Source organism: Ambystoma mexicanum, chromosome 2q (assembly GCF_040938575.1).
Source record: "Ambystoma mexicanum isolate Mex_15411 chromosome 2q, UKY_AmexF1_1, whole genome shotgun sequence".
Taxonomy (NCBI): domain Eukaryota; kingdom Metazoa; phylum Chordata; class Amphibia; order Caudata; family Ambystomatidae; genus Ambystoma; species Ambystoma mexicanum.
In genome coordinates, this window is record NC_090924.1 from 454777639 (window position 1) to 454792359 (window position 14721).

The 14721-nt window shown below is 48.1% G+C and overlaps 1 protein-coding gene across 1 annotated transcript in view; it reads left to right on the plus strand.

Moving 5' to 3' along the window:
• The window catches only part of LOC138568762 (synaptonemal complex central element protein 1-like), a 1666397-nt gene that overhangs the window by 148915 nt on the left and 1502761 nt on the right, over positions 1-14721 (plus strand). The gene's annotated exons all lie outside the window — the stretch shown is intronic.

A 14721-nucleotide genomic window follows, 5' to 3' on the forward strand; every position in this document is an offset into this window, starting at 1 on the left:
GGAGCTGACCCCCTTCAAGAAAGTCCTTGACTCAAGAGGGGACATGAAAGGGCTGATCTCCTCCTTATATGGGGCCTTGGTGGAGGCAGGGAAGGGGAACACGTAGAAGTTTAGGGTCAAGTGGCAAGGGGATTTAGGTGTGAAGGTAGATGAAACACTATGGTGGAAAATGTGCTGCAGGGCATATAGAGTCTCAATCACATCCCAGTACAAACTTCACTTGATTAAACTACTCCACAGATGGCATTATGGCCCAATGCGTGTCTCTAAGATGTTTCTGGGGGTGGGCCCTCAATGCTGGCATGAATGTGGGGACAGGACAGACTATTGGCACATGTGGTGGGGCTGTGCGAGAGTCCAGATGTACTGGGGTGAGGTGCTGGGGTGGATCAAGGAGCTGGAAGGAGTCCCCAGAACAATGACTCTGCAATGGGTACTATTTGGTTCAGAAGGTGGGGAGGGGAAATATAGCAGCCTGCCGCATTTCTTGCTGATAGCGGTGAGAGCATGTTTAGCAATTCATTGGAAGAGGGTAACACTACCTGAGCAAGAAGGAGTGGATAAATAAGGGGGAAGAACATATATGGGATGGAGAGGATTACGGCTGCCATACATGGCAGGGGCGGGAATACTGAAATGGAATGGGAGGAATTCCAGGTATATGCCTATGTAGGAGTCCAGGGGGGTGAGGGATGTGAGGCAAGTTGATTGGAAGGTGGAAAGAGGGGGAGAGGGGCAAATACTCTGGAATGCGCAATAAAACGCTGATCCTGTGTAAATAGGATTGAGAGGGAAAATCAGGTCTTCTGGTGGTTCGGACTGGCTGACCTTAATAGCTGTGGTTTGACTTGGATAGGGTGTTGGTGTTAATTTGAAACGGGGGGGGGGTAGGAATAGGGGGAGGGACGGGAGTGAAACAGCCAGAGGAATTGATGACGGCCTATTGTTAAGAGATATTGTGATTGGTTTATTGTGGGGCAGATGTTTTATAATTGGCTGTATCTTGTTTTATAATGATGAAAATCTTAATAACGTTGAATTTAAAAAAAAGGAAAAGAAGTAACAAAGTGAGGGTTTCTTTAGAATAAGACAAATAGAAGTGTGATGAAAAGATGAGCGAAAGGGAGGAGTCAGTAACAAAGAGACGAAGTGTGAAGTGGGGTAAGGATGGATACACTTTATGAATAATGTAGGACGGTAGGGGATTAGAAGGTGCAGCTGTAGGATTGGCCTTCAAAAGAAAAGAAGAAACATCAAGATTAGAAAGCGGAAGGAAAGTGGGCATAGTAGAAGACAGAGGAGAGAAAGGAGCAGAGCAGGGGGGATGGAGGAAGATAAACTAGAAGAATGGAGACTTTAGAAGAGAAGTAGTTAGCAAAGCCAGAAGCAAAAAGAAGAAGATATAGTTGGACCTGAAATGGAAGGAGAGACTATGATTCATGATTTGAAACAAATGACAAGGATTAGAAGAAAGTGAATCAAGAAGATTAGCATGGTATTGTTGTTTTGCAGAAAATAACAGAGAATCATAGGTGATAAAGACAGAGGTTAGCAAAGAGAGGCCCAGAACAGGCTAGAGTTTTCTGCCAGCGATGTTCTGCCCAAAGTAGAATTCGGCAAAAGGAATGAAGGGAGGAGGTCATCCATGGCTGGGGTGGCTTATGGGAACGGGAGAAACAAAAAGGGTGGAGATATCCAAGGGTATTCAACAGGCCAGAAGTAAAGAGGGAAGTAGCAGAGTCAACTAATAGAGTGGAAAAGATATCAAGCAAGGGGAGAAGGGAGAAAAGTACAGACATCGGGACCAGAAAGCAATAGAGAGCACGACATAGGAAAGTAGCAGTGGGAGGTTGCCGGAAGGAGGATAAAGAGAAAATAGAGAGAAAAAGAAAACAGCTGAGCGAGTGTCTAGTATAGTGGAAAATATTAAATCCAAAGACAAGCCAGAAATATGAGATGGTTGGGTCAAAATAATGAGAAGATGATAAGGATCAAGAATAGCTAACAGAGTGACCACAGCATGAGTAGAAGAAAGGTGAAGATTAAAGTCCCTTAAAATAATCAAAAGACTATGAAATGGTATGAGAAAAGAGTATCAAGATCTTCAGAGAAGGATTTTCAGTGCCAGGAGAGCGGTAGATCATCAGAAAAGTAAGGGGGTGAGGTTTAGAAAAAGATGAATAGTGGTATTCAAAGGAGGAGAATACTGGAAGATTGGAGGTAGGAGGTAGAGAGATAGGAAAAAGAATGCAGAACACCTACACCACCACTGCGACCAGAGGGGCGGAGGGTGTGAGAGAAGAGAGTGAGGATGATGAAAGAGCAGCAGGAGTAACTGAGTTAGAGGGACTAAGCCAGGTTTCAATAAGACAAAGGAAGTGGAGATGGAAGATGGAGATCAAGACAGGAGAGTGAGTTTATTGCAAATTGAACGAACGGTCCAAATAGACACATTGAAAGAAGAGAAAACGTCCGAGAGAGGAGGGTAGGTCAAATTAAGAGGGTTGCTAACCGAAGTATGATTAGCTGGAGAACAACTATATTGATGATGATGATGAATAGTGTGCTCTCTCGTGCTGAGGTAAAGCTGTGCACTTTCCGCTCATATGTCAAGGGCAATAGGGAAAGTGTGGAGTTGCTGAAACCAAAGAACAGGTTGCTTATGACCATTATGTCGCCAGGCATACAGAAACATTTGTTGTGGGCAGAATCTCCTGCAGACTGTGTCCTTATAACCAGGGCAGGGTTTGTCTGTGTCCAATTATGGGCGGTGGTGGCGACCCAGTCTGTGGAAGGTGGTAATCGGTCTTGCCCTCTTTGCGATGCTCCACATGAGGATCTGGCTCATTTGGTATTTTTATGTCCTGCTTATGTCAATGTGAGAATCTCTGTGTTACGTCCATTGCTATGCGAATTGGGCTTTGCCCAGTATCGACTTGCCCTAATTTATTTACTATGGGTGGACTTGTCCCGGGTAGACTGGTCTTTGCTAACATATTTGAAATCTGCACTCTATATGAGGAAACGTCTGCTTAGAAATATGACTTGAACCGAGGACTAGTATGTTTGCTAATCTAATGTGATGAAAGTTTGGAGGGTGTACTTTGTACTGTATTTGAATATGTTTTATATTTTGTATTGTTTTTATGGAATTCTTTTTTGTACAGTGCCAAAAATAAACATGATGATGATGATATGTATCAGGTGGCAGATAAAGACAAAGGCAAGGAAAATGCAGATAGGTGCAGCAATATTGGCAAGCGGATGAGAAAACAGAAAGTAGTAAGTGTCCCATTGGAAAATAGGGAAAATGGAATGTAAAAGGGCAGACATTTGGAAACTATGGCGAGGCTGTAGTTGGATAAGCATGGCGTGACAGAGTGAAATATTGCATAAGGAAAGCATAGAAGAAACCGCAACTAGCCACGTACAGCAATAAGCACCTATGCCGGACTTCGACAGGACTTCTCCCCGGAAATGATGTTATGAAGATTCCGGGTAAGGATGAGAGATCAGAAAGGGTGTGGCCAGGGCCGAAAGTAGGGGACCCACACAGATGAAGTACGCTGCACTGATGTTATCAGCTCCAGGCAGTGTCTTGTGTAGGACTCAGCAGCCGAGGCAGGTAGGCCAGATGTAAAGTCCTTGTTGGGGTACAACATACCCAGCAGCAACAACCACTGCAATACTTCGGTGCCAGATTGCTATTTCCAGATCAGACCGCAGAGTCCCTGCTGCAGAGAGCACTAGGGCCTGATCCCAGACTTTGCTGGGGCTTTTAAACTAAGCATAACGCTATTTCACCCCAACTAGTATGTGTGTCCACTGCAATGTTCCTCCTCTCTTGTTATAATACATAGATCACACAATTGGTTAACGTTACTACCACTCAGTCCTATTGATTTACCACGGTATAATGAACAGTGGTATGGTTTTGTGAATCTGTTTAGACTTGCATGCAATGCCTTGTCAGCCATCTAGTGGTTGCTCAGGATTAATACAAGTTGTTTACTTTCAAATTAAAAGTGCATTAACTGACATTCCTGTCACACTATCCATATATATATATATACATATATATATATATATATATATATATATATATATATATATATATATATATATATATATTTCTGTGGTTTGTGGATCTGCTTAGATCACATGTTATGCATAGGCCGAAATCTAGTGGTATTTGCTGAGAATTACATTATTTGTTTTCGAACCATGAAAACGGATGTCGACAGGGCGTGTCAGTAATACTATCCCTAGTATGACATCCACTGTACCCATGGTGCTTCATGCATAGAGGTCCCACAGATTGTTTTTTTACCACCATCATAGTCGGACACAAGTTGCGAAGTTCCTTCTTTCTGGCAAACTCCTTAGATTATACATGTTTTAAAAGTTAGATTTATTTTTATCCTTTCAACGGCCGTACCACCATAAGATCTTCGGCAATAGCTTGCAAGGACATATTCTTCGGCGACGACAACTACTTGGAGCTTCTCGACAAACTTTGACTGCGGCCTACTTAGACCTCAACGGGGCCTCGGCCCTTCACAGTAGGGAGAGTGTGGGAGGTCATAACTTCTTTTCTTTAAAGAATGCCTATTTCCCTCTTCTTCCTTTTCCATCGCCGGGCTGCCATCTTTCCGTACTATGGAAAACACACCATTTAAATGTTGCCCTTCCTGTAACAGGATGTTTCCCTGGAAGGACTCGCACAAGGCGTGTAACCCTTGTCTCCCCAGGAACCACACCGAAAAACATTGCAGGTTTTGCAAAACTTTTGGGCCCAAGACACTAAAGGACTGGAAGACTAAGCGCTAAGCCCATCATGCCATGCAGGCCGAAGCCGCTATGGACGTGGAGGACCTCCAGCGATGGTAGCGTCAGCGTCCGAAGTGATGCCAAGGGCGCTCGGGAACCACTGGTTTCCCGTGTGTGTGCTGCGACTCCATCAGGCAGTCCAGCGGTTCGGCTACAGAGACGACGCCAGGCTGCTCAGGCACCCAATTTGCACGCCCCACAAAGCACACGCCGACAGCCGGCTACTTCGTCGACCGTTAAAACAAACGCAGTGTCGAAAAGAAGGTCAGACAATATCCCTATCCTCTGGGCCATCGCGATCGGTTCGCCACATGACAGGTCCCCAAAACAGATGCCATGATCTATTCTCGACACTGCGAATAAACCAGCAAAACCCTCGGGTACTGGCGAACGTGTGTCGAAAGATGCTTCCACCGCCCCTTACAATAGCTCTAAAATGAGGGAGTATATCAAGAAACATGTCCCATACACTCTCTTTAAGTCCAAGGCGTAGAAAAACTCAAAATCCTTGATGCCCCAACTCTTTAAATCCCCTATTTTAAAGGCTAAAGAGCCCTCTCTCTCTCTAGTGACACCCTTTCAAGGGACATGCAGCATAAGCAACCCGTTACACCAGAGGGTATCTCTACCCCTGTTCTCACAGGTTTTCCAAGCTCCACCCAATGAACCCCTGAAGAATTCAACAAAATAATGCAAAGAATGTCGTCCTTTGTAGACTTCTTTGACCGTCACCGTGATCAACTGTCCAACCTCGACTGGCCCTCACAAAGGGAGGCAGCTAAAGACCAACCTGCTGCCAAAAGACTACGACTAGACACTGCCCAGCCTAGCACTTCGCAGGACATGAAATGATATGATTTGGCATTTATAACGCGCCTATACACAAGTGTTTGAATGCGCGACGAGGTTAGGGAGGGGAACAAAGGGAGGACAGACAATGATCCTACTAGGCCAGGTGTCAATCAGATCGCGCAAGTGCGTGGGAAGGGGGCAGGGACAGTGCAGTACATGGGAAAAGATGATAACAATAAGTAAGTAAACAGCCAGCATGTGGCAAGTGCAAGGGTAAGTGCGGGCATCAGGTGTCAAGGGCTTGAAGGGGAACTGTAGAGATACAGAAACAGTCCCCAAGTGCGGGGGTTGGCAGGTGGGCAGTGCAGGTGTGTGACGCTGGCGGGGGAAGACCTGGCCCAGAGAAACAGAGGGTGTCCAGGTAGCCAGTGCAGTTCCGGTTACAGCCAGGAGGTCAGCCGAGGAGAGGAGGAGAAAAAGCAGAAGCAAAGAGAAAGGTTTTGAGGTGCTTCCGGAACCAGAGATGGTTCTCCTCAAGTTTAAGGGAGGCAGGGAGGCTGTTCCAGAGGGAGGCACCAACCAAAGAAAAAGATCTACCACTAACTCGTTGCTTGGAGAAGTGACTGACCCTGAGGGAGTTGGAGGCGGATGAGCGAAGATTTCGAGAAGGAAGATATTTAGGAAGAGAGAGTTGAAGGTATTGAGGTCCCAGGCCCCAGAAGGCCTTGTGAACGATGCAGAGGGTTTTGAACTGGGAGCCAGTGCAGAGATTCTACTCCTGGAGAGATACGATCCCTGGCCTTGAGACCAAGGACAAGTCTGGCAGTCCTGTTCTGGATAAGTTGCAGAGAGCGGAGAGTAGAAGCTGGCAGATTTAGAAAGAGGCTGTTACAATAGTCCAGCCTAGAGAGAACCAGAGCTCTGGAGATAGTGAGTTTCTGGGGGAAGGAGAGCAAAGGAAGAATACCTCTGAGGAGGTGCAGCTGGTAGTGTTACTTCTTAGAGACGTCAGAGATGTGAGGAGAGAAGGAGAGTGTGGAGTCAAAGGTTTTTAGCCTTATAGGCTGGAGCAGGAAGAGGGCCAAGAGATGCCGGCCAGAGAGCTACAGGGAAGGAGGGAGCGGGTGTGCTGATGAGAATCTCAGTCTTACTGGCATTAAGGCAGAGGTCATTGGCGGCACACCACTCCTGGATAGCAGACAGACAGTCAGAGATGAGGGAAAGAGAAGGGGAGGCCGAGGGTAGCCTGAAAATGAGCTGGGTGTCATCCGCATAGCACTGAAAATTGGGACAGAGAGCGGCGATGCTGTGGGCAAGGAGTGCCAGGTATTGGTTGAACAGCCAGGGAGAGAGGTTAGACACCTGTGGGACACCACAGGTAGAGAAAAAGATAGCAGAGGAAGGACCCAAGTTGGACCTGGGAGGGTCGGTCGGAGAGGAAAGAAGTCAGCCACGCCAGAGCCTGACCAGTGATACACAGGTTATCCCAGAGACGGTTGAGCGGGATGGCATGGTTGACAGTGTCAAAGGCAGAAGAGAGATCAAGCAAGATGAGAACGCAAGGGATGTTAGAGTCAAAGTTGGAGAGCAAGTCTTCACGGATGTTCAGGAGAGCAGTTTCCGTGCTTCTGGCAGCTCTGAAGCCAGGCTGATGGTCATGAAGACAACCAACAGATTCAGTGTGGAGATTAAGGTGGGAGGTGGCCAGTTTCCCCAGGAGCTTGCCCAGGAAGGGAGTGATGGAGATTGGGCGATAGTTAGCTGGGCAGGAGGGGTCGGCAGAGAGTTTCTTAAGAAGAGGGTGCACAAGGGAGTGCTTCAGGGGGGATGGGAAGACTCCAGTGGCGAAGGAGTGATTTCAGAAATCACCCAGGGCAGGAGTCTTGGAGTCGATGTGGTCCTTGATAGTTTTGAAAGAACACGGGTGAACCTGTTTTGATGAGACTTTCATAGATCGGACTTGTCTAGAAACCTTGTCAGCGGAGAACAGGGGAAAGGCAGAGAAGAAGGGAGGAGAGTTGTCTGCAGAAGGGCCAGAGGAAAAGCAGGGAGTAGGGGGAATGAAGGGATAGGAGGCAAGTGAGGACAGGGTGTCCTGAGTTTTAGAGATGAAGTGAGAAGCCAGTGCCGTGCAGAGGGCCTGGGAAGGGACATGAGAGGTAGAGACTGCGGCAGGATTGGCCAGTTCCTTGCAGATTTTTAAGAGTTCAGCCGAGTCGTTAGATGCCACAGAGACACGTGCATGGATATGAGCTCTCTTTTTGGTTAGGACAGAGAGCCGATATTGCCTTTGGAGCAGGCGACAGGCCAGTTTGTCAGAGGTTGTACATGAAGCACTCCATTTCCTCTCAGCCACCCTGCACTTGCGTTTTAGGGTGATGAGGTCTGCGTCGTACCAGGAGTTGCACTTGGCTTTGGGCTTCAGGCGGATTCTCATGACAGGGGCAAGGATATCAAGAGTATCAGATATAGCAGAGTGGAGCATGTAGAGGGCTGTGTCAGGGTGAGAGTCAGCCAAAGGGGGAGGGTGAAAGGGTGGCGGCGAAAGCCTCAGCTGACACGTGCTTCATGGGTCGGATGACCGAGAAGGTGGGTGGCAGTGATGGAAGTGGCTTGGTCTGATGGGTAGAGAGGGTGAGGTGGGAGGGGAGGAGACAGTGATCACTCCAGGCGGGAGTAGTGGAGAGAGGAACAGAGAGGGGAAGGTCTGTGGAGATCAGAACATTCAGAGTGTGCCCTGCAGAGTGAGTCGGGCCAGAAGGGAGAATAGTGAGTGAGAGAGAGTCTCAGAGGTCACGAAAGAGTACAGAGGAAGGACAGGAGGCATCCAGGTGGATGTTGAAGTCCCCAAGAAGGAGGTTGGTTGGTTGAGGCCAGGAGTGAGGAGGAGAGGTCCTCCCATTCAGAGAGGAAGGAGGAGATCTGACCAGGTGGCCGATAGATAGTAGCCACAGTAAGGGAATCGCCAGGGGAGAGATCTCTATTACATTGACACTTCAGGCTCTCAAGATCCTGGTTCACTAGCAGACCAAGGAGACCTATATGACACAGACCAGTATTATGATGACAATGACGTCTACATCATATAATCTCTGGACCATCTTGGCCAACCCGTGGCTGACTCTACGGTGGATAATCAGCTGCAGTAAAATGAGTTCCTCCCAAAGGCTGCCGAACATTTCAAGATCAATACCCAAGAAGCACAAGTGGACAAAGATTTTGTAGAAGACATCCTTGGGAATAAGAGGTCTGCAGCTCCGTTTTTACCACTCCTGCAGTCCATCCAGAGGTGCATTCAACCTTCTCTACTCACCTCCAACCTTATAAGGGCAGTTAACCCCCAAATTGAAAAGATGTTCAGGTCAGCCCCCTCCGACCCATTATACAACAGGGTTCAATTAAATCCTGACTCTCTCGTCATAACTACCACAAGAAAGATGGCGGGCATGCCCTTAGCCTCTGCTGAAGCACCTGCCGACAAAGAGAGCAAAAAGATATATACACTGGGAATGAAAGTAGCTTGCTCGGCTGCATACCAAGTAAGAATAGCTAATAACACCATGCTCTTGGCAAGTTACAACTGCCATAAATGGGACGAGATCATACAACAAATCGACTCCATCCCAGAGCCCCTTAAAACACAGCTTTTAAAAACAGTGCCTGAGGGTAAGTAGGTGGCCAACTACATCCTAAAAAATAATCTGGACGCACCAGATAATGCAGGCCATATAGTAGCACAGGGTACTCTCAGTAAGCGCTGTTAAGACGGATTTCTATACTCTGTCCTGGCGGCGGTCAAGACTAGGTCTCAAGAGGGGTGAGGGTGACTGAAAGCCCGCAATGAGCACACAAAGCAAGGACACTTACAAACTACTCCAAACAGGTGTTATATTTAAAATGTATACACATTTATTCCAAGGCCTTTAAAACAATGACCGTAGCGAGAAATCACAATACAACTCTAGTAAACCAACACATACCAAACCAATACAATATATATACAAATACAAACGAGTCTAAAGCGTTAGATGCACGAAATGTGTAGTCCACCTAGAAGGGGAGGAAAACAGGCAGTGCGAAATAATGATTAGACCCAGTCTGCCTTCAGAGACACCTAACTAAAAGGAAGTCCAAGCCCTACGAAGAGTGGAGCCTTGTGCTCAAAAGTACCTGCACACGCTGGTGCCAATGGGCAAAAAGGGGAGTCTCTTCGAGGGAATCAGGCTGTTCAGTTTGGTGCACAAATGAAGAAGAACAGAGTTACGCGACTCAAGCGCAGCCTCCACTGTGGGCAGAAGCAGAGCGCGAGTACAGAAAGGCGTGCTGTTTTGACACAGCGGGGAAAAGCTATGGGCTCCTGCAGGAGGGCGACCAGTTCCTAGCTATGCTACTCACCGGTCCCCGATGCAAGCAGACCCAGGCTTCTCCGTGTCAGTTTCAGTGCTGGCAGATTCAGGGGAGCAGGGGACGTCTTGTCGTCGTGTACATTCTGCAGCAGCAGAGTTGAGTTAAAGATGTCCCAAACAAAGTGAACCCGCACAGTTTGTTACCACAGCAGGGCAACAAAGCGGCTGTGTGTATCTCAGCCAAATGTACACTACTCACTTCAGACCTGGGAACGCCAAGTGTACGAATCGTGTGAGAGTGACAAGGACTAGAAATACAACACAACCTGGCGGCGGTTACAGAGCAAGACTCCTGGGTAGGCTGGTCAGTCTGCTGGATGGCCCAGAGACACTTCCGAAGGCTTACGTGCAGGATATGGTGAAGATGCCGAGAATAGCTGTCCCTGCTATTCCAAGGGTCGAAGTACCAGTACAGGCCTTCTGGTTCGATCAGAGGTAGAAAGGGTTTCACAGGGCGACAGCAGTGCAGAGGAGTAGTCCTTCAGCGTGTCACCAGCGATTCCTCGGTTCAGCCTCGTGGTTGCAGGATACTTGGCTCCTGTATTCCTTCGTTCGTGAGAACTCAGGAGATCGACATGGTAGTGGCGTTTCCAGCCCCCTCTTATCCACGGTTCCCTTCGTGCCAAAACGGAGGGGACCCAATGGGAGATCCGCTCATCAACACTCACACCATACGTGGACCTATCACGGACCACGGTGGTCCCAGGCATTCACACCACCCTAGACTCTCTGGCACCCAGGATGTGTATTGGGACCAGACATCCCAGCCCACATCCTGGAGGCACACACAAGGCCTGTAGAAGCCCGCGAAAGCATCTGTGTTTTGCGGGAAAGTACATGCACAAAAAAGGAAGGCCCTGGGTCGGCTCGACCTGGGGAAGGTCAGCGGACAGGACAAAGGAGCCTCATGGACTGGCCATTTTGGGAGCCAGGCCACCATTTTGGGCTAAGCGCGAGAAACGCGCTTAAAACGCCAAAAGGAGCTCAAAACACAAGAAACGATCGCTGCCACCATTCCCGTCCGTGATTCATTTTCACCGATCAGTTACAATCCAAAAAGAGTATCTAGGGCCTGTAGAAGGCTAGGGACCCAAGAGAGCAGTAACTTAGCTTACAGTGCCCTCTTGTGTCATGTTGCACGAAAGCCACAACATGATAAAGAAACTACGGAAAACAGCGTTTCCCGGTACTGACTGTCTTAAGGGCATGTCAGTTTCCCCGTAAGAATGGAGCGAAAGCCCAGAGGAGTGCGGCAGAAGGCTGCACTTCTCTGGCAAAGTCTAGATCATGGTGAAAGCAACAGCAAAAGGTTTAGGGGTTGCCACATGGAAGGAAAACTACCCACAATTAAGAAATCTTTCCTAACAAGCGCCATGCATGGCAAAGACAATCCGGCTTAAACCTGGAGACTCAATCCATCCTACTTAATATGCCAATCGAACCCGATGACTTGTTTGGGAAAGCAGTCCAGGACGCACTGAAAAGTGCTAAAGAAGAGTACAGCACCATTAAGTCCCTGGGAGAGCTTACTAACAAACCTTTCGGTCAGGGTGGACAAACTTCATCTTGGGGTTCCTCGCAGGGGCAGCCTTCCCAGCAAAATGTTCAAAGGGGGCACAGAAGGTCTAGGAGTAGAGGCAGAGCCTCCTCAACCAGATGCTCCACCCCACCAAAGCAATGACCACCCGCTGCAGGTCCAGTAGGAGGTTGCATTTGTCAATTTACCCACGCATGGGAGGGGATCACGTCAGACAAGTGGGTACTTCCCACCGTGGTGGGAGGCTATTGCTTAGAACGCATACAGAGACCATCCAACCACCTGCCAAGACAGAGACTAACAACGCAGGAGGAGCAACACATTCTGCTGGAAGAGGTCAAAGCACTAATGGAAAAGGATGCTCTAGAGATCATCCCGGCAAACCAGGTAAACAAGGGGATCTATTCAACGTACTTCCTTGTGCCAAAGAAAGACCTTACATTGCGCCCTGTCCTAGACACATATGTAAAGTCACAAAGGTTCTGCATGACAACGCTAAAATAAGTAATCCCACTGCTAAAACAAGGGGACTGCATGGCAACATTGGATATGAAAGATACATACTTTCATATTTCAATTTTCCCAGCCCACAGAAAATTCCTGCGTTTCAAAATAGCGAATCAACACTACCAATTCAAGGTGCTCCCCTTCGGCATAGCCTCAGCTCCAAAGGTATTCACCAAGGTAATGGCGATAGTGGCGGCGCACTTACACAGAGAATCAATTCCAGTGTACTCTTATCTGGACGACTGGCTGATAACAGGGGAATGACCTTATATTGGCAAGCAGAATACCCAAAGAACAATCAACCTTCTGTTCCAATTGGGGTTTTCAATCAACGAGAAAAAATCAAGCCTCATTCCAAGCCAAACCAAGAAGTTTCTAGGAGCTATAATAAAGACAAGAGAGGGCTTAGTCTTCCCCTCAAACTAAAGAGTTCAACACATACTGCTGCAAATACCTCATTATTTGGCCGGTCACCAAATAACCGTATGCAAAGCAATGTGCCTGCTCGGGATGATGGCTTCATGCATTTATCTAGTTCCTCACGCACAGTTGTGCACACGCCCAATGCAGGAGTGGTTAGCAAAACAATGGTCTCAGGCAAGTGGTCAGTGGGACGATCTAGTGGTTGTTTCGCTAACCCTAGTACAAGCACTTCGCTGGTGGCCAAAGGAAAATCTGTTAAAAGGGAAATCCTTTCACAATCCTCCAGTCCAAGCGATACTTACAATAGACGCCTCACTCTCCGGATGGGCATCCCATTACCTTCACCACACAGCGCACGGGCTGTGGACACAGATCACAGCCCAGAACCATATCAACCATTTAGAACTAATACCGGTACTCGAAACCCTGCAAGCTTTCCAGCTGCATCTAACAGACCAAACGGTGCAAGCGCTCACAGACAGCACCACTTCCATTTTCTACATAAACAAGCCAGGAGGCACACACTCTCCAAGTCTGTCCAGAATATCCCAAAAACTGTGGAAGTGGACACTAAAGCGGAACATTTTCCTATTGTCTCAACACGTTCCAGGGGAACTCAGTTCTCTGGCAAACTCTCTAAGCAGAAATCCTCTACCCAAGGAACACAAGTGGCAACTCAGCAGAGGAATTCTAGACAATGGGCCTCATCACGAGTTGGGCGGTAATGCCGGCGGTATTACCGCCAGCGGTATTAGCCCTACCGCCAAACCCCCCAGCGCTATTAGAGCCAGATCATGGGTTTGGCGGTAATGGAATTTCCCATTCCCCACTGAGCCCATTCAGGAATGCCCCATTCCCCATTGAGGCTCAATGGGGAATTTTTGCGCTCTTACCCCCGGCGGATTTCCCACTGGCGGTAAAAGCGCACATTTTTGCCGGATTTCCCCCTAGCTCAGAGCTGGGGAGAAATCCGCCGAAGCCCTGATTTGGCGGACCCTTAAATCCGGCGGTAATAGCGCGACCGCCAGATTTAAGGGTCACTGCCAAACTCGAGGGGAACGCCCTGTGAATGAGCTGGTCAGGGAAATTTGCTTACGCTTTTCCACCAACACAACTGCTGAGCAAGATAGTGCACAAGATGAATCAAGAACAAGCTACTCTAATCCTGGTTGCTTCTATGTGGGCGTGACAACCCTGGTTACCGCCTCTGCTCAAACTGGCGATGTGCGAACCAGTCAAACTCCCGTAGCCCTACAACATGCTATCCCAGCACAGGGGGACAACATTCCAGCCACATCCTGAGTCTATGAACCTGGGAGCTTGCTCCTGAAGTCGTAGACTTTGGACACTTAAGATGACCTCAAAGGTGTATGGATAAAAGATGTAAACTCTATTGAATGTATCCCATCACACATTCTTCACTACATGCTCCACTTACTGGTCTCTGGCCTAGTATTTAAGTCCATCAAGGTTCACCTAGCGGCTCTGTCCGTGTACACCACCTCACAAAACAAGGTGTCCTGGTGGAAAGTCCCTTTTGTTAAGGCTTTCATGGAGGAAGTAAAGAGACTTTACCCCCCATTTCCAACCCGCCTCCAGGTTAGGATCTTAATGTTGTACTCTCGAAGCCCATGGGTCCACCCTTTGAGCCTATTCACAAATCCAGCCTCAAACACCTAACATACACAAATCACTTCAATAAGATGGGTTTGTGAACTACAAGCTTTAACGTGCACGCGACCCCTGGTAGCCCATGTGCGTGGAATAAAGGAACCGCACTATGCTGTGGAACCCAGAAACACAAAAATAAGCGTACGCGTGGTACACACAGGCTACAATGACCTCTGAAGGGGTACGCGACACATGGGGGCAACCACAGTGGAACAATACGTGCGCAACTCACCGTCTGCTGGAAAAAGAACATGAAAAAGACACATGTGTGCGTGTTGGCAACACCCCCACCAAAAGAAGAATGGAACGCTGTCTGAGTAAACAAGAAGTACGAACTGCAACCGTTGTGAAGTAATCGTGTGTGAACCGACAAGAAGTACAAGAATCACCTGCTCGCTCTCCACAAAAAGGACGTACAAAAAAGGCGTCCTACGCGTACCTTTTAACCCTACCCACAGAAACGCCCATGTGTGCTACGTCACTTACGTGCTTACGCGCTAAGGGCCTTTCCTCGAATTACACGCTGATGTGCTGTTTTTTCACATGCAAAATCAC